General features: G+C 41.1%; 1 protein-coding gene across 2 annotated transcripts in view; it reads left to right on the top strand.

Moving 5' to 3' along the window:
* GHR (growth hormone receptor) overlaps positions 1–21,294 on the top strand; it is a 293,486-nt gene that overhangs the window by 107,270 nt on the left and 164,922 nt on the right. Inside the window, exon 1 of one of the 2 annotated variants that reach the window (XM_068990482.1) lies at positions 8,805–8,977. The exons of the other annotated variant lie outside the window; for it this stretch is intronic. The gene's annotated coding sequence lies outside the window, so the exon portion shown is untranslated. Of the gene's footprint in view, positions 1–8,804; positions 8,978–21,294 lie in introns of those variants that run through there. 2 annotated transcript variants of the gene reach the window in all.

Genomic DNA, 21,294 nt, shown 5'->3' with positions numbered 1-21,294 from the left:
TGTAGTGATATTTGAATGGATACTTAAAGGAAGTCTGGGAGAGAAGTATCCTGTGCAGAGAAAATGGCATATGCTGCCTGAGGGCTAAGAAACATCAGTCTAGTGTTGTTGGAGCAGAATGAGAAAAAGTAAGGTGGTCGATGGTGGCAGAGATAGGGGATGAGAGTGGGGAGTGAGGGTTGAGGGGATCAAACAAGATGCTCAGACCACTGTGAGAATTTTGGCATTTACTCTGAGTGAAATGGGTACCATCAGAGAGTCTTAAACAAAGAATCGACATGTTCTTGTTCTATCAAGATTAAGATCTTGGTGGGTGGTTTATGTCTTTGGACATAAGATATTCAAGACCAGAAAGTAGACCAATTTAGAAATTATTATAATAATCCAGATAAGAAACATTAGTATCTTGAATAAGGAAAATAAAGATGGGGATGGTAAGCAGTGATCACTTTCTGGATATAATTTGAAAGTATGTCTAACGGGATTAGCTCATGAATTAATCAGGGGTATGACTGAAAGGCCTGAGAATCTGGAAGGATGAAGGTGATTTAGATGGAAATGACCAAGACTGTAGAATGAGCAGGTTAGGATGGTAAAATCAGAAGTTTGGTTATAGATTTATAAGTTTGAAGTTCCTATCAAACATCCAAGGGAATTATTAGTCATTGGATAGATGAGTTTGTCGTTCAAGAAGAGATGTGAATTGAAATTATATATTCGGAGAACATAATCTTAGATGATATTGATGTCATAATACTGAATGAGGTCACCTAGGGAATAAGTGTAAATAGGGGGAAAAGGAGAGGAGAAGTCCTAGGGGTATTCCAGTATTACATGGTTGAGAAAATGAAGAGGACACAGCAAAACTGACCATAATTAAGTGTCCAGCAGGGTGGGAGAATCAGTGGAGAATGTATGTTATCACGAAAGAGCTCACAGATAAAGTGATCAGATTAAGGTAGTGTTTCAAAGAGAAGGCCACTGTGTCATATGTTGTTTTAACCGTTCAAATGAAGATAATTAAAAAATAGCTACTAGATTTAGCAATGTATTAATAGAAGTCATTAGAGACCAGGACAAAAGCTATTTAATTGGAGTGGTGGGGATTAAAGTCTAATTTGAGTGCATTTGACAAAAGAGACAAAAATTAATTGGTAGTAAAAACATAATGCAATTCCTTCAAAAAATTTAAAGGGAAGAACAGAAATAGTTCAGTAACTACCGGATAATAACTGGAGTAATTGGAAGAGAATCTTTTTTCTAAGATACAACAATTTCAGCATTTAAGATTTTTTTGTTTTCTTGCAAAATAGCTCCTTTAGTAATTACTTAAATTAAAATCTTTAGGTTGTAAACTCAGTTTTCATATGCCTCTGGCTCTGCTGTCCACCCATGCAAAAGACTTAGGGAGCATTTAGCTGGGTATCAATTTCTAAATAGATGGTTATTTCTCTACCACTTTGAAGGTTTTCATTTGTGTCCTGTTATCTGTTGTTGCTGAGAGAAAGTCTTCCACTTGTCCATTTGAGTTTCTTACTAGGTAATCTCCCTCTATGTAAAGTACTTTTTAAGATTTTTTTTTTCTTTATCCTAATGCCTTAAAGTAGGTTTACTTTTTATTTATATTACTCAATGATTACTTTTGCTTTTAACCTGAAAACTCATTTTATTCTTTTTTATAAAATTGTCAATAACAACCTTTTCCAAAACTTCTTTGCAGTTGGAATTTAATTCAAATTTCATCCTGTGTATGTTGGAGCTTCTCAATCTGCCTTCTTTGGTGTGTAATTACTCTTTCACATTTTCCAGTACTACTGTCTTAATTTTTTTTTTTTAAGTAAGCCTAGCATTGAAGTATTTAGCACAGAGGAGGAAGTACAAAGTGTAAACTTGGATATTGGCTGCATTTCTGGCACTAGTTATTTTTACAGCTTATACTGTATCATGCAGCTGGTTCAAAATCAAGTGAAGGATTAAAAGCCTAAGGTTAGTTTGATATCAGTCTGGCAAAATCAAGCCAACTGAAATACTCTCCTATTTTCTCTTCTTGCTACACCTTCATTCCTAGAGAATAACTAAGAAACAAACTGTCCCTTTAAAAATGCATAAAAGAGCAGAAATAAAAAGGTAGGAACTCCAACAAAGAAAAGGGGAGGACATATATAGATAATTCACATTAAATGTTTCAAAGAAGTAACCTCACACATTTTCAAATAACTATATTAAAACTATAGAGATCATTTTTACCCACCAAATTACCAATGATGCGAGAATAAAATTTTTTCTGACAGTTGTACACTGATATTGAAGTGTTCTGTTGGTCTGGTTGGAGTCTAAATTAAGATAGTTTGAAAGCATTGAGTAATATCAAAAAACTATAAATTTTTACCACTTTCACACAGTAACATTGTTTCTGGGAATCAATTACTTGGCAATAAATGGAAATATAGGCCAAGTCCCCTCCCTGCCAGGAGATATTTATTATACCATTACTTATGATATTTAAAAATTAGAAACAATCTATATCAATGACCTACAAACTTTTTTGACTACTGTCCACAGTAAGAAATAATCAGGTCTTCATAGTGAGCCAATAGTGATACACACACATTAAAAAAAAAATTTCATGTGAAGAAACCACCATTCCATTCCATTTGTCTTATGAGTCTGTTTGGGCTTCTATAACAGAAGTACCGTAAACTGAATGGCTTATAAATAACAGAAGTTTATTTCTCACAGTTCCGGACGCTGGGAAGTCTATAATCAAGGCACCAGCACATTTAGTGTCTGGGAAGCACTCACTTCTGGTTCACAAACAGCTGTCTTTTTGCTATGTCCTCACATGGCAGAAAGGTGGCACAGGCTCTCTGGAACCACTTTTATAAGGGCCCTGGTCCTGCTCATGAGGGCTCTACCCTCATGATCTAATCACCTCAGGACCCCGCATGTCCAATTCAACATATGAATTTGGGTGTCAGGGGGCACAAATATTTGTTCCATAGCATCATTCCATCCCATCCATTTAAACAAACTGACAAAGCTGGTTGAGACACTAAATTGACTCCACAGCTTAATTATAGGTTATGGCTCAGTTTAAAGAGTAGTCATACCTGAATAGGAATATGATAGAATATTAATTCATACAACCATTTATGTTCATGTTTTATTTTGGTTTAGGATGTGTGCTAACTTGCTTCAGTGGTGTCTGACTCTTTCCAACCCTATGGACTGTAGCCCCCCAGGCTCCTCTGCCCATGGGATTCTCCTGGCAAGGATATTGGAGTGGGTTGCCGTGTCCTCCTGCAAGGGATCTTCCTGATCCAGGGATTGCACCTGTGTCTCTAATGTCTCCTGCATTGGCAGGCAGTTTCTTTAACACTAACACTACCTGGGAAGCCCTTGGTTTGGGATAGGTGGGCATTATACTTTTTCAGGCAGCAAGGGAGAGGATGTTTCCATGTAATTCCATACCTTGGCGACTTACTGTAAAGATACCAGATTTCTGTGCAGGTGCCCAGTCATCCTTCTGTATCTCCCTCTATCTCCCTCTCACTACCTCATGTACCTTTCATGGATTCTTCCTGATGTCCTCAGGCTCTCTCTCCTCTTGTTACTTCTCCAAGCTGACAGTCTGCCTGGGTCATCCAACATTTACTTTCAATCATTTCTTGCTGGTCTGCCCTTAATATTGGGATTTCATCCTCGGTCTAATCAGTCAATACAGGCTGAGCCAGGTTGATTTCGTTTAAATCAACAAAGAATTGCTAAAAGCTGCATTTCCTAGAAAAAGTGGTAATCTAATTGGCAGATGCTTGAGACACTAATGTTAAATGGAAAAAGAAAAATAAACAAATTTTTGGTATGGGGTCTGTTTTCAACCTTTGTTTTTGAAACTATTAGAAGGAGAGCGACAGAAAAGGAATCTAAAATTTGTTTTACATTATATTAATTCTTACCAAATTTCTACAAAAATAAGTATTGTATGTTTATAACCATGGGAAAAAAACCCAAACTGGTTCTGGGGAAAATGATCACTTTGCAAATTCACATCATGTACCCCTACTTTTTTTTTTTTTACCCCTACTCTTGATTTAGCTCTTGTTCTTGATATAAATATCTAAATTTGAAGTATCTACAAATAAAATTTGCCTTGAAACAGAAAACCTCATGTTTGGATGCAGCTTAGTCTAGGGGGACTGGGTGCAAAAACTTAGAAAGATCATGTTCCTAAGGCCCCATACTTCCCTACTCTTTATATGGCCATTATTTACTGCCAGATTTTATTTATTCAATAAATCCCCTAGTAGCTTGAGGTTTGCTAATTTTGTTTGGGATAAGGTTGGGCAGAGTGTCCCCTGTTTTCTTTAATAGACCAAAATATTATTTCTGTCTGTTGATGGTCATTACTGTGGGCCCTAATACCATAAATAAATCTGCTGCTGCTGCTGCTGCTAATAAAGCTACTCATTTCTAAATACTTTTGGTTTTAGTGCACTAGAATTCATAATTCTCTCATAGAAATGGAAGGGGTGTCTCTTAAGGCCCCATGGAAACAATTCATGTCTGACTGCCGCGTGCTCCTGCCAAGCTTCTTTCTTTATTCGTATTGAGGATGAAATTTCAGCTTATGCTTTCGCGTGCGTGTGTGCTAAGTCACTTCAGTCCTGTCCGACTCTCTGCAACCCTGCGGACTGTAGCCCACCAGGCTCCTCTGTCCATAGGTTTCTCCAGGCGAGAATACTGGAGTGGGTTGCCATTTCCTTCTCCAGGGGATCTTCCCAACCCAGGGATTGGAAGCCAGGTCTCCTGCATTGCAGAGAGATTCTTTATCTTCTGAGCCACCAGGGAAAGCTTATGCTTTTAGACGTCTTTATTTTTCTTTCCCACTTTTTTTCAGTTGAACCTGAAAAATACAGTGAAAAAATTTTTTCTTTCAAGAATAAGCTAGAAAGACCTCAACTGGCCTGTCAAAAAACCACTGACTAGTTAGTCCTTTATGAGTACTTAAACCCTTATTGTCTGAGATCTAACTTCAAGCATGTATGTATGCTCAATCGCTCAGTCCTGTCTGACTCTTTACAACCCCATTGACTGTAGCCCACCAGTCTTCTCTCTCCATGGGATTTTTCCCAGCAAGAATACTGGAGTGGGTTGTCAGTTCCTCCTCCAGGAGATCTTCCTGACCCAAGGATCAAACTTTTGTCTCCTGCTTCTCCTATTGCAGGTGGGTTCTTTACCACCAGTGCCATCTGGGAAGACCTTCCCACTTCATAATGAGTTCCAGAAATCTTCCACAGAGGTAGATGCCCTCATCCCTGCTTTTGGTGATGCAGCCTATCAAGCCAGTGGGAGTGGAGAAGGAAAGGTGAAGGGGACATACATTTCCTGAAATATGTTTCTGCCACTTCTGACATCCTGTAGCCAGAAGGGAGTCTTAGTATGACCAGAGGTGGCTGCAAGGTTGCTGTGACAGGTGCTCTCTTACTGGGTTCTATTACTAAGTGAAAGTGGAGAGAGTGAATGTTGGGGGATAACTAAGTATTAACTCACATGATGGGTTATATTAATTGTATGAACAAGGAAAATCATTTGAATGTTTTATTCACAGGGATACCATGATCATATTTGTTTCAAAACATAATTTTTCCATTAATAAATGGATTGGAGGAAGCCTGAGACTCCTCATGGGTGTTACGAGGCCATTCCTAAAGTCTCAATGAGAGATCATGGCTAGGACTTGGTGGTAGCAATAGAGAGGATAAAGGGGATGGAATGAATTCAAAAGATACCGAAGAGCTAAAGTTGACAGATGAAATGGGAGCAGAAGAGGTAAAGAAGGTAACCCCTAGATTTCTGGCTTGCATTGAAGACTCTGGAGGAAGACAGGGTTTAGAGATGAGGACTCATGGACTCCTGAGTCTGACTTTGGAAACATCTGTCAGAAGGGCTGTTTCTACTCATCCAAAATATCATTCAGAGTAAATGAACTCACAGTCCACCAACTCACAGTCAGGGAGTCTCAAATCTAGTCATTGTCAACTAATCTATTCGAATGAACATTTCCCTGTAAGGTTTTTGTTGTTCAGTGGCTAAGTGGTGTCTGACTCTTTGCAACCCCATGGAGTGCAGCACGTCAGGCTTCCCTGTCCTTCACTGACTCCCAGAATTTGTTCAAATTCATGTCCATTGAGTCAGTGATGCCATCCAACCTTCTCATCCTCTGCCATCTCCTTCTCCTGCCCACAGTCTTTCCCAGCATCAGGGTCTTTTCCAGTGAGTCAGCCCTTCACATCAGGTGGCCAGAGTATGGGAGCTTCAGCTTCAGCATCAGTCCTTCCAATGAATATTCAGAGTTGATTTCCTTTAGGACTGACTGGTTTGATCTCCTTGCTGTCCGAGGGACTCCCAAGAATCTTATCTAGCACCACAGTTCAAAAGCATCAATTCTTCCATGCCCAGCCTTCTTTATGATCCAACTCTCACATCTATATATGACCACTGGCAATACCATAGCTTTGACTTTACAGACCTTCTTTAGTCGGCAAAGTCATGTCTCTGCTTTTGAATACACTGTCTAGGTTTGTCATAGCTTTCCTTCTAAGGAGCAAGCATCTTTTAATGTCATGGCTGCAGTCACTATCCGCAGTGATTTTGGAGCCCAGGAAAATAAAATCTGTCACTGCTTCTACTTTTTCTCCTTCTATTTGCCATGAAGTGATGGGACCAGATTCCATGACCTTAGTTTTAAGAATGCTGAGTTTTAAGCCAGCTTTTTCACTCTCTTCTTTCACCCTCATCAAGAGGCTCTTTAGTTACTCTTGACTTGCTGCCATTACGGTGGTATCATCTGTATATTTGAGGTTGCTATTTCTCCCAGCAATCTTGATTCCAGCTTGAGGATTCCCTGTGAGGTTCCTTATATTAAATGGCCTTATATGTGTCACATGTCACAGATGTGTCTGTTGCACACACACAGGAAAGCCAGCCAAGCAGGAGTATTTTAAACAGTAAAAGGCCTTGCTAATTTCAGCTATACTCATCAATCATGAACAGTCTTTCTTTCAATATATTATTTTTTAAAACTTTTTGTTTAGTATTGGATGAGATAAAGCTAATTAACAATGTTGTGATTGTTTCAGGTCAACAGCAAAGGGACTCAGCCATATGTGCATATGCATCTGTGCTTCCCCAAACTCCTCTCCCATCCAGCTGCCACATAACATTGAGCAAAATTCCATGTGCTATATAGTAGATCCTTGTTCATGTCCATTTTAAATATAGAGGTGTGTTCGTGTCCATCCCCAAAACCCTAACTATCTCTCCCTCCAGCTTTCCTCCCAGCAACCATAAATTCATTCTCTAAATCTGTGAGTCTGTTTCTGTTCTTAAATAAGTTCATTTGTATCATTTCTTTTTAGTTTCCACATATAAGGGATGTCATACAATATTTCTTCTTCTCTATCTGACTTACCTCACTCAGTATGACAATCTCTAGGTGCATCCGTGTTGCTCCAGATGACATTATTTCATTCTTTTTAATGGCCGAGTAATATCCCAGTGTGTGTGTGTGTTTATATATACATACCACATCTTCTTTAACCTTTCTGCTGTCAGTGGACATTCAGGTTACTTTCAGGTCTTGGCTGTTGTAAACAATACTGTAATGAACATTGGGGCGCATATATCCTCTCAGATCATGTTTTTCTCTGGATATGTGCCGAAGAGTGAGATTGCAGGGTCATATGGTAACTCTATTTTTACTTTTTTAAGGAACCTCCATACTTTTTTCCATAGTGATTGTACCAATATGCATTCCCACCAACACTATAGGAGGATGAACAGTCTTCTTGTATTGGGAGCGTGGACAGGACCATCAGTCATATAAGAATAATACTCACATAGCTTTGCATGTAGGCTTCCCTGATGGCTGACTGGCAAAGAATCCACCTGCCAGTGCAGGAGACACAGGTTCATTCCCTGAGTCAGGAAGATCTCCTGGAGAAGGAAACCGCAACCCACTGCAGTGTTCTTGCCTGGGAAACCCCATGGACAAAGGAGCCTGGCAGGCTACAGCCCTTGGGTTCACAGAATCAGACATGACTGAATAACTAACACCAAAGCTTTGCGTGCACAGCAGCTCAACCCACACTCAGTGGTGGGAATCATTGTGATTATCCTAACTGGTGAGGAGGCTACAAGAAATCTGGTGAAGCTCCAGATAATAGCCACTGATAGATACTATAATTAAACATGGAACGTTAAGTATGTTGGGATCTCCAATGGGCACTAATGTTTTAAAATTTAATTGCTTACTCTTCATTTAACAAATATTTCACTTTCTATACTCTGGGTTCTTGGGATCTTTCATGGAGATTCCAGCACCTCTGCCCTCCTGGAGCTTCCCTTCTTGAACTCCTTAGTTGTGGAATTATATTCAGATAACTCTCACTGTCTTCAGCCCCTCCGGCTTATGGTCTTTGTCAAATTCTAATACATGGCCTTCTCAGTTGATCTGGCTGGCTCCATCCTGAAAAGCCTCGTGAGACTCCAACCCAGGCCTGGCCTTCACTTCAGTTGGCAGAACCCAGCCCTGGGCAAAGGTCGGGGGGTGCGTTACGTGAGGCAATGGGTTGTGTGTTCTAATCTTTTCTGGTACCAGGTTGTGTGTGTGTGTGTGTGTGTGATTGGGAGGGAGGAAGAGAGAGAAAATGTAATTGATTTGGGGAGGATTTGGGGAAGGTTTATATAGGAAAGCAGCAAGACCAAGAATCTACTGCCAAGCGGTGACCAAGAAACGTTCACCATATTCCTCCTCCAACCCCACACAGTTTGCCAAATCTTAACCAAATTAGCATAGTGCGGTCTGCTTCCATGCATGACTGAATGAATAAGGAAATTTAAACATCCTTGGCATAAAGCCTGGAGGAAACCATACGAAAATCCAGCCTCTGTTTCAGGAGTGTCTGCCGGACTATTGGTTAGTATTTCCCTTCTTGTTCACTTTGCTTAAAAGGGTGAGAGTCAAGTCTCTTAAAAAAAACAAAAAAACAAAAAAACTTGCTTTTGCACTTGACTTAGTTGCTTTTCCTCTCCTCCCACCTTGCTCTTCCCTCTTCTGGCTTTATTCCTCCCTCCCTCCTTGCCCTCCTCTTCCACTCTCCTTCTACTCTGAATGAAACTTCTTTCTCCTGTCCAGCAGCCTTTAAAATATTCCAGTTAGGCAAAACCTCAGACTGCCTTCCTCCCTGTCCAATGACCATTATAATATAATTTAGGTCTCTGAAGTTTATTCTGTGAATGAAAGGCTGGTTTTCTGCGTGTTTAAGAAGCTGATACATTTTGAGAAAGTCGACAGAAATAATAATTGGCACTCAGGAGGCATTTCGGGGTTATAATTGTGGTTCATGTTTTACATTTCAGCAGTCAGTTTATATTTTAGAGGAGTGTCATGAAGAAGTGCCACCACAATTGCATATTTGTTTTGCATTTTCTTCCAGGTTTCCGAAAGTCTTAGGGATGGTCCACATTATTGACGAAGAGGAAAATAAGATGTAGTTTTTTTGTACTGCTAGCTGTACCCATTGGCTGGTTTACTTTGATGTCTCAGGTTCCTACCTGCATGCCTGATTAGGGCTGTCCTGTCATGCCATGGACTTCCCTTGTGTCTCAGACAATAAAGAATCTGCCTGCAATGCAGGAGACCTGGGTTCGATCCCTGGGTCAGGAAGATATGCTGGAGAAGGGAATGGCTACCAACTCCAGGATTCTTGCCTGGGGGAGCCTGGAGGGCTATAGTCCATGGGGTCACAAAGAGTCAGACACAAATGAGTGACTAACACACACTCATCATGCCTTATACGATGGGAAATGCCACTTATTTTATCTCATTGAAAAGCATTCAGCTGAACTTTCAATGGAAGGATGTGCTCATATGCCCTTAAAAACATCTATTTTAAAGTCCAGGGGAATCTATTCATTTCTGCAATGATTCATTTCAAGCTGAGTGTGTTAGGTATTGCAAGACAGTGGGGGGATACAGAGATGACCCTCAAGGGAGAGAAAGGAAAGTAGTGGGCATCTCAGGATGCTATGGTGGAGGTTTGGCAAGGATAGAGGAGAGGCACCTAACTTCTCCTGGTAGGGAGTTGGGGGTTGTTGCTAGAAATGTATTTAAGTTGAACTGACCTTAAGCTGAGGTTTGGGGAAGGAGTACCTGGGATGAATGAAGTAGGAATAGGGTGGAAGGTACACAGGGGTGAAGGTGTGAATAGCCTGGAGCCTTCTGAGAAGGTTCCTCCGTAAGAGGGAGATTTGGGCAAGGGGTGGAAGATGGACATGGGAAGATAGGAGTCCAGGTAAGATCACACAGGCTTGGAAGGACCTTGCTAAGGGTTTATCATTGTTACGAGATAAAGTAAACCAGGCTGCCGGGCTGCACTTGGAAGGAGAGCTGTGTGGTGTCAGTGTGGAGAATAGATTTTTGCAAAGTGCTGATCAAGATTATTCTCGGAACTTCAGGCTCAGTTTGCTCCAGTCCTGAGGGCTGGCTGTGAGTAGATTTCATTTCTGGGTTGTTCCAGCGCTCTTGTCTTAACTCACAGAAAGTGGCTAGGGCAGCTCACTGTGGAGCTGGGAAAGGCCAGGAGAGCTTGGCTCATCTCACCTCCACACTTGTTAGGATATATTTGTGCTGAATGCATAATGATTCATGATATTATATGTGATAGCACGTGTGAGCCTGAGGGTAAACTGACTTTTTGCTCCTTGAAAATAGAGCAACATGTTGAAGACAAGGTGAAGTACTGAAAAGCCCGCTGAACTGGGAGCGAGAGGCCTGGGTGCTGCTCCCAGCTTGGCTCTGAACAGCAGTGAGGTCTTGTACTCGTCACTTAATCCCTTTGGGCTTTGCTTACTTCATCTGTGAAGTGAGACCTTTACAGTAGCATGGTCCTTAGGGTCTCATTCAGCCCCTAAGCTCTCCCCATCCCAGTCATCTTCCCAACCCCCACCATCACTAATGCTAGGCTTCCGGACATTTTTTTTTTCTAGAGAAACTAGTAAACCCATTTCCTTAAATGAAATTGTAGTTTAAAGAATATAATCTAGTGAGCATGGGAAATAATTTCCAAAGAAAAAAAGGAATTGTGATTTGTGCTCTATCCTGTGCCAGTGGTAAAAGGGGAGCAGGAAGCCCCCTGCACCCGACTTCCTTCTTTTTCTCTTGACTTTTTCTGCTTGTCCCTCCTGTAAAAGTAGAGAGGAGATTGGCTGTGAATTCTGAGGGGACTAAGGTAAGACACTGATGGGGAGGACTGGCCTGTGAGGTCTGCCTCCTTCCAGAGGAGCAGTGAAGCCTTTCCTCTGGCATAAGCAGCCAGCCATTCGGGTCGATGTTGGGCAGAATTTTGAGTAACTATGACCTTCTGTGCCTTTGTGAAATTCTCTTGCACTTATATCCAGCATCCTCAGGTGATATTCTGGCTGCCCAAAGATCAGCCCTAGGCCCATCCCCTAACCTCCAAAGTACCCTCTGCTCTCTTTCACCCAAACTAACTCCTATAGCAGAGTGATAAATAGATGAGGGGAAAGTCTGTGTCTTGCCCTGCTGCTGCTGCTAAGTCGCTTCAGTCGTGTCCAATTCTTAGCGACCCCATGGACTGCAACCTACCAGGCTCCTCCGTCCATGGGATTTTCCAGGCAAGAGTACTAGAGTGGGGTGCCATCGCCTTCTACGGCATCTTGCCCTGAGGAAATTTATAACAACACAGGCACTGAGAACTCATTCATTCCACACACGGGTTTGTTACCTCGTGACTTCTGTGTCAGGGCACATTTTATAGTAGAGGGATGAAAGGTTAAGTCTCAGGACAGTGTGGAAGGCTTCATGCAGATAGGGCTATTGGAGCATGATTTTGAAGAATAGGTAAATTTTGGGTTTGTCCAGCAGCAGCCTTGAAGGTAAAGGAAGAGAGACCGTGACAGCAGCTGTTTTAAGTCTAAAGGAGTGTGGCAGGCCTTGAGGGAGGAGGCGCTACCTGCCAGAGAGAATTCTGAGGTAGAATCACCCCCTTATGGTGACAAGTTACACGTGGTGTATATGGAGTAACCAAGTTCTCTCTTGATAATTCAGCTAATGTGGAAGCCATAACTTCATTAAGCAAGTTAGAAAATGTATGAGATGAAGCTGTTTCTTGTTAGGTGGGAAGCTGGGGGTGGGTAGGAGATGCTGAGTTCATTCAGTTTGGACAGGACTGATTCCAGAGGCTTATGGGTGTCCCAGTGACTTTTTCCCTTTGTCTAGGGCACCTGCCCTCTGGTTCAACATTTACATGATGCTCTGTGTAAACTCAGAGAAGGCAATGGCAACCCTCTCCAGCACTCTTGCCTGGAAAATCCAATGGATGGAGGAGCCTTGTAGACTGCAGTCCATGAGGTCACTAAGAGGCAGACACAACTGAGCAACTTCACTTTCACTTTTCACTTCCATGCATTGGAGAAGGAAATAGCAACCCACTCCAGTGTTCTTGCCTGGAGAATCCCAGGGATGGGGGAGCCTGGTGGGCTGCCATCTCTGGAGTCGCACAGTCAGACACGACTGAAGCAACTTGCAGCAGCAGCAGCAGCAGCTGTGTAAACTGCCACAGTGGGATTCCCTGTAGCTTTTCTTCCCCATTTGGAAGTAAAGTTTTGACTGATAAGATGATCACAAGTGATTGAAAGTAAAAAATTCATTTGATCACTTTTCAGTTTGATGGGAAGATGAATGTTTTATTACTGCTCTCCAAGATGTGAAATAACTGATTTCTCTCAAACAGATTGCGATGAAAAGTGTTTTAGTGTCTGTTCCTTTGACTTCTTGATAGGAGGATGGTTTTCTTGAATTAATAGCCATTCAGACTTTGGCTCAGCCCTCTTGTTCCAGCTTCATTCACTAGCCAACTGATTTAGGAGAGACATGACCAGATCATTGAGTTAAGTTTCCTGACTCATGCTGTGGTGGTCCCATGGGGTGGTAAAAAATAAGGCTCCTGGAAAATGAACATTCCATTCAGGGGTCCTGAGAACAAGCTCTCCTGAGCCAAGAGGTTAGATTTACAAGGACATGTTACAAAGATAGCCTGTCCTCCCTTCCACAAGACCTTTTCCTCCATAAATACATGCACCTTGTCCTTATCTTCTCCCAACTCGATTCTTTCATAGAGTTTGACCTTGATTTTGATTTGTCTTTTCATTGACAGTTTTTTAATTTCCTGTCTGACATGAGGTTAAAATGAAAAGCAAGGCCAGCAAACTAATTTAGATGGGATCTCTCAGGCTTTTTCTGGAATCAGCTAATCAACTCATGTCTAGATTGATGCGTTCAAACAATGAATTGCATCAGCTGACCCAGAGATGATTAGATTCTAGATGCCCCGCTTACACTGGCCAGCCTCGTGAGATGAATGCCAGTACATTTGTTTGTTCTCCATGTCAGCTGTGAAGCAATTTCATTTCAGCTTGTTATTGCATTAATTTTCCAGAGAGAATCCAGAAAACAAGACAAGAATTGGCAGGTCATTTGGCAATTGTAGAGTTAGAATGGAGAGGACTGAGTGGCCTCAAGAGAGAGAGAGCATCAGCAGGCTCTGAAAGGAAGATTCTTGTACCTGTCTCTGTATTAGGAAATTCTTGTTGGTCCTGAATAGTTGGGCGAGACAAAGCCATAAATGATTTACTAATTTTTTTCAGGGTTCTTCATCCATTATTAATTGATTAGACTGGATTATCTCTAGAGCTCCTTCTGCCTCCAAAATTCTGTGCTCTTGTAAAAATCTCCTCTCCTTCTGGCTGTGTTTCCGTCACGGCTTGATAGTTGTCTTCCTGACTAATGTTTAGGATGTCAACCTCAGGCTCTAAAATAGACTTTTAAAGACCATGTTTGTTTTCTATTGCTTCTAAAACAAATTGCCATAAATTGAGTGACTTTATAAAAACCCATTTGTTAGCTCACAGTTCTGTAAGTGAGAAGTCTGGACACAGGCTGGTGCAACTGGATTCTCTGCTCAGAGTTCACAAGGCTGGAATCAGCTGTCTAAGGGCTGCATTACCTTTGGGATGTCCTAGGCATGAATTTGCTTCCAACTTCATTCATGTTATTGACCAAATTCAGTTTGTGGCCGTTGCAGAACTGTCGTCCCCATTTCCTTGCTGATCGTCAGCTAGGAGACCATTTTTGCTCCTCGAGGCTGCCTGCATTGCACCTCATGCTGTATGGCCCCTCTAGTAATGCAGGGCAAGTCCCTCTCAAGTTCTAACCTCTCTGACTTCCCCTTCTGCCACATCTCACTGGTTAACTTCCTCTCCTGGTCTTACAGACTAATGTGATTAAATGTAAATCACCCAGACAATCCAGAATAGTCTCCCTATTTTAAAGTCAGTTGATTTGTAACCTAAATAACATCTGTGAAGTCTCACCAGCGCAGTACCTCGATTAATGGTAGAATAACCAGATATGATTGTCTTTGGGGGACTGGGGAAACTCTTTAGCATTCTGCCTATCCAGTCTGATAAGCAACACTTTAAAATCATGTTATATCATTATTGGAGTGATCAAATATCTGTGGATGACTGGTCTCATCTGTTTACACCTGTTCTTTCTTTTGCAGTTTCATTGGTTAATATTTTCTGATCCTACTTTTCATATTTCAGCATTTAAACCCCTTGGCTTATAGGGTTCTGTGTTATTGTTTAAAAATATGTTTCTTGGTCAGCTGAATGGGGGAGAATGATGTTTTACACTCCCCCTCACCCTCCCCCTCACCCCTCAAGCAGCACCCATAGAGGCTGCTTGGAACAGCTGGACTCTATTTTCACAGACTTCAAAATCATAGCACGTTTGACTTGCAGTAGGTCATTGATTTTCAGTTTGCTCATGCGTGCTCAGTTGTATATGATTCTTTGCAATCCTATGGACTGTATCCCACCAGACTCCCCTGTTCATGGAATTTTTCAGGCAAAATTACTGAAGTGGGTTGCCATTTCCTACTCCAGGGAATCTCTCCCACCAGGTATCGAACCCACATCTCCTGCATTGGCAGGTGGATTCTTTTACTACTGTGCCACCTGGGAAGCCAGATTTCCCATTTACGTTTGGTACTATGGTAAAGCCAGGGCATTTGTTTGTGAGGTCTAATATACAATCAAGGCTAAGAACTATTGCTATGCTCCAACATTCTCTTTTGGAAATAAAGAGGCTAAGGGTGTGAAATTACTTACTTAAAGTTCCATACCTAGTGACAGATCTGTTTCTGGCCTTACGGTTTAATTATTTGTAGAGTTCAGTGCTCAGTAATTATATGCAAAATGAGTGTTACGGTCTATAAAAGCCTGCTTCTCGCTTCAATAGAAAAACTCTTTCTAGGACCTTAAGAAATTATTAGACCTTGCCAAATATGTTTAAAAGTCCCTTGTCAGCAGTTTGGTCTACACAGATACATCCTGCAGTAGCCAGGGGCTGGACACATAGACCTCCCCAGTCTCAGAGTCTCGGAACTGCACCATCCAGTGCAGTGGCCACTCACTGCCTGCAGCTCTTAAACACTTTTAATGTGATTGGTGCCGGTTGCCATGTCCTGTGAGAGTGAAATACACACCAGATTCAAAGACTCAGTATGGGAAAAGAAAAGTACATAAAATATCTCAATACTTTTCCTATTTACTACATGATGAAGTGATGATATTTTGGATATATTGGGTTAATTAGGATATATAATTAAAATTTATCTATGTCTTACTCTTAATGTGGTTACTAGGAAATTTAAAATTATACAAACAGCAGGCATTTGTGGCTGGCATTATATTTCGGTAACAAGTTGCATTTTCTTTGGAGAGCATTTTCTACTAAAGCTATTAACAATGGATGGTCCACATCAAGCTATTACACCTTCCATGATCTGAAGAGTGAAATGGTGTATTGTAAATTTCCTGGCGATGAGATGTGACATTGATCTGCCCTGTGTTTGCCGTCTATCTGGCAGCCAGTCAGTCTGGCCAAATAGACTTCTTTCTATTTATAATATAGGCTCCAAAGAGGCGGGTGATGCCCTCATGTCATGGAAAGGGCACACCGCATAGCTCTTAAGTAATGTACCTAAAAGTAGACCAGGTGCTCTTGGAATCTCTGAGATATAGAGACGAATATCCTTCTCCTAAAGAAACTACATCAGCACTTCTGAATTATCAGCGTCCTTGACAGGCCCTCGGTACTAGAAATACTATAGTGCCTGTCCCTGTCTATGATTTAAACCTGGTCCTTCCTCTCTTTCTCTTGCTCTCTGAAGTATGGCCTGCCTCACTGGTACCCTACTTGTGTGTTTAGTTGGCCTGGCTTAGCATTTTCAAAGAAGCATGAAAGGCAATGGCAGGCCTTGGAGAAGGTTCCAATCCATACCAAGAAGTATTCTGTCTGAGGTTGTGGGATTCCCTTCACTTCTCAAAGCAAGATGCCACAACCTCAGACAGAATACTTGGCAAAACCAATACAGTATTGTAAAGTAAAATAAAGTAAAAATAAAAATTAAAAAAAAGAGGATCTTTTGCAAGGAATTAATGAAATAATAAGGCACTTGGCACATTTATTCATTGGCAGATTTTGGAAGGGGCATCTACTCTGTGGGGTCCGGGGCTAATTGTTGGGGATAAAAGTGTGAGTGACACACATCTGTGGCCTCCAGGTTGCTCACAGCTGAAGGACGAGAAAGACAAGGAGCCTGGCAACTTCAGGACAGGAGGACCCCTCTGTACTTGACAGCTGTTTATTACATTGCACAGCACGGGGTTTGGTGCATCACAGAAGCCTGGTATGGTGTGTAGGTGAGGAGACAGGCCCCGCAGTGATGAACTTACTGCCTGAACCATCACATCGGGCAATGTAGGGCTGCATCCAGGGCACAGGATTGCTGACTCCTTTTCTAGCCATGTATTTCCCAGGAGAGCATATTGCCTCACTCTTGGTTTCCCAACTTGTTTACCCTGAAACAACAGCTTCACTATTTTGGACTTGATAAAAGAAAAAAAGAGTTTCTTCCAACGTTTGCTGTATATGTGATCCAGGTATGTGAGTGACTCCTTGAATACTCTGAGTTATGGTTGAAATCATTGTCAAATTATATCTCATGAAGATACTGAATCTTTTTTGTTATTTGAAGACTTCATCCTATGAGATCTTCAACAGCTTATCTATTTCCAATAAATTAGGTAAAACAAAGCCTGTATTTCCATCTGAGAGTCTTGGAAGAAACTTCAGCATCTTCAACTTTGTTTAAAGTACATTCTCCATGTTCTATGTGATGTGTCACAGTAATAAAAATTAGATTTTGGGGGGTTGGGGGGAGCCACTCATGGAAAGAGAGAAACCAGAAATCCAGTAAGAGGTTTGCTTTCTCAAATTCTGTTTAGGGAAAAAAAATGACTTTGTAGGTGCAATACTGTAAGATATACAAAGAAATGGAACATACTGTTCAAATAAGCACCCACCTATGTGACTGATTTTCTCTTCCATGTAAGAGTTACACCTGCCTCGTGCCCAGTGAATGCACCAAGTGTATCAGGCTGGGTGAGTTTGAAGGTTATCCATCGGTCTAGCTATTGTGTTGAGGGGTTGCAAAGTGCCACTGGGTCCTGCTGAATTCAAACAGGATGTCCCATGTGCCAAGAAAGGTCCACTCCCAACAGAATGCCCATGCTTACCAGGAAAGGGGAAGCACCAAGTATTTGGTCTTGAAATGGCCCTTATTCTTTCACTCCTCCAAAAAGAAAAGGGTGGAAGCCCAGGTTCCTGTAACCCAGTTGCCTTCTGTGTGTTCTCACAGGAAGATTCCTGGCTTTAAACCAAGCATCTTATTATTAGAATTAATCTACCCAGTTTTCAGCTGTAAAAATCCATAACTCATGAAACAGATGATCTGGATCCAGTAAACAGCAACATAAAATATTCTTACAATAGGTGAGATTGTAATTAAGAGGGAGATCAATCTCTGGATTCCCATACTTTTTATTCTGATTACTTCTCCCACCTCCATGTACACCTAAGCAGAAGTGAGCAGCATTCCTGCTTACCCTAGGAGATGCACACGTTACATGATGATGATCCTTCCCCTTCCCTGGACACTCGTGTGATTTAAGTGCTTGATTGAAGAGGGGAGTCTCACCTATTATGCTGATGGCATTACCACATCCCTAGGCTTCCATTCCAGGACCTACAATGAGGGCCCCTCTCCCAACCCCATGGAAACATAAAATGGTCTGCTTAATCACTAGTATCAGAAAGTGTAATAAATAGCAAGTGTTGATACACACAGCGTAAACTGAGGTTTGGTAAAGCAAGGATTTGAACCTGATTCCAGAACTTGTGCACTGAAGCCCTAAGCTCACCCTCTGTAGTTGAATGGCAAGGATAGCATCTGTGATAGTTAGATAGTAATTTCTATAGCCCTGGAAAATTATCAGTGATTATTAATGACATACGGCCATCTGACATGGAACAGGTGGCATCAGATGAACCCGAGTGTCCAGGGCTCACTCAGTAGCACTGTCCCCTGCCTGTGTCATGTCAGCAGATTGTTTAATCTTTGTACCTATTGCCTCACCTGGAGTCCAGAGAGCATCACCTGCTTTCCCAGCTGGTGGTGTGCTGGGCGCAGCTTATACCAACTTGGGAATCTACGTTTAGTGATGTCAGTGATTCAATGAATCCAAGTTAAGTGACTTGGTAGCTTAAAATTAGCCTTAGTGGAGGTATTTATACCACAGAGATTGGCAAATGCTACAAACTGTGGCCCTTTTAAAGTTATTACTCCAGAGAGACAATTGTTAGATATTAGTACACCACTGACTATGACTCCGGAGAAGGCGATGGCACCCCACTCCAGCACTCTTGCCTGGAAAATCCCATGGACGGAGAAGCCTGGTGGGCTGCAGTCCACGGGGTCACTAAGAGTCAGACATGACTGAGCGACTTCACTTTCACTTTTCACTTTCATGCACTGGAGAAGGAAATGGCAACCCACTCCAGTGTTCTTGCCTGGATAATCCCAAGGATGGGGGAGCCTGGTGGGCTTCCGTCTATGGGGTCACACAGAGTCGGACACGACTGAGGCAACTTAGCAGCAGCAGCAGCAGCAGCAGACTATGACTCAGAGGTACACTGTGAATTATCATACTTCTAAAGGTAAACAAAGGCACAGTGGGCACCCTAAAAAGCTCCCATAAATATAATCATACCTGTCTTCAGTAAATCTTTTGTCCCCATCATTCTGCATTTGGGACGACCTCTAAAGACTTAACCATTATGATTTCATATGTCACTATAAACATACAATTTTATTTTGTATATTGTTTTTGTTATGAAAGCAGATATGCTCCTGTAACAGGCTAATGTTTCTGAATGCAGGTACAGACATACAAGCCATAAAGTGTGTATATCAATATTGTCAAATAGGAATATAAAATATAATTCAAGCCACATATGTAATTTAACTAATTCTCAATAGTTAAATTATTTTAAATGGGGGATAGTAGTTTTAATATTTTATTCAGTCTAAAAATATTATTTTAACATGTAATCAACATAACCATTATTGAAATATTTTGTATCCTTTTGTACCAAACCTTCAAAGTCCATATATATTTTACACTTAGAGTACATCTCAATTTAGATGCTAACTTTTCATCTGAAATATACTTGATCTGTACTTAAATCTTATAAAATGTACTGTTAAAAAAGGTTTACATACCCAACCTGTTCTGAATATATACTTAATATTTAATTGAAATATTTAATCAAAATTAAGTATAACTAAGCTTATTTAATTCTTCAGTTGTGTTAGCCACATTTGAAATATTCAGTAGTTGACTGGTAGTAACTAAATTAGCACAAGTGTTAATACCCACCATATATGCTCTACATTTTTTTAATAAAAATGGAGACCGACTATATATACCACTTCCAAAGGATTTTTCCTCCCACACCTTATCTATTTAAATTACTTTCCCATCTTGTATTCCCTACCAGATCCCTGAAGGGAGAAATTTCAGCAAGAGTAGTTATATCAATAATGTCTGTGCATTTTTTCTCCCTCACTGATAGGAAGGAGATAAATTGACCTAAGGCATTTTGTGTCTGACAGATTTTCAAATGACCATCACCAAAAAGTAGATAATAACAAGAATTCTAGGTGCAAACTGGTCAAATAAATGCCTGAAGCTAATTAGAATAGATTATTTCAAATACCCTTTTGGATGAACCTCTTCCTTTTTCAGTGCTGAGTTCTTAGAAAAGCTTCACCAGAAATCAATGAGGTTCAGTTTTGCAATACTTCATTAGTAATCAACACTAGCATCAGAAAGTACACATTTATTAGGTTATCTACCTGGAGTCTTGGTTTTGCAATATAAACAATTCTGCTTCTGTTGGGGTTTTTTTTAATCAACCCTCACTTTTTCCAGGGCCTCCCTGGTGGCTCAGATGGTAAAGAGTCTGCCTGTAGTGCGGGAGACCCAGGTTCGATCCCTGGGTTGGGAAGATCCCCTGGAGAAGGAAATGGCAACCCACTCCAGTATTCTTGCCTGCAAAATTCCATGGGCAGAGGAGCCTGACAGGCTACAGTCCATGCAGTCGCAAAGAGTTGGACACGACTGAGCCACTTCTTCTTTCTTTCACTTCTTGCAGAGCAGAATCACTAGATCAGTAAAACAGAAATTTGGGGAAACTTATTTATGCCCAATTCAAGCCACTCTTTTGATAGTCTTCCTAACTTGGCTGTGACAGGACTACAAGCTCCCAAGTCTGTTATTTTACTCCTCCCATTTATTAAAATGTTAACATCATACTTCTAAGGATGCTTTTTGACTGTTTTCCTTTTAAATACATGATCCAAATCAGAGGGTGTTGGTGGTTTTGGGTAGTGGTTCATTATATCTCTGGTAAATTACTAACCAGATATGAGGACATTTTTTTCCTGTATGGCTTTATAGCTTTTTTACTGTTACTTTTAATAAAGATGACATGGGGATTCTTTGCAAAGTAGTCTTATCTTCACTTTAAATTGACCTGCTGCTCATCATTTCTGTGTGGATATCTCTGAAATCCAATAGTGATTTCTCAATGATTTTGATTGCTTTTATATTTTCTATTATGCCTTGAATAATGCTAGCAGGTACTGGTGATTCAACAAATACTTGCTAATTTTAAGTGAAAGGGAGTTGAACCAATGGCTTCCTTTGCCTGGAGTTGGTTATAACATATTGGGAAGAAAT

This window comes from Capricornis sumatraensis, chromosome 18, assembly GCF_032405125.1.
Source record: "Capricornis sumatraensis isolate serow.1 chromosome 18, serow.2, whole genome shotgun sequence".
Lineage (NCBI taxonomy): Eukaryota > Metazoa > Chordata > Mammalia > Artiodactyla > Bovidae > Capricornis > Capricornis sumatraensis.
Note: the sequence above shows the minus strand (reverse complement) of the source record. Positions and strands in the feature narration are given on the sequence as shown.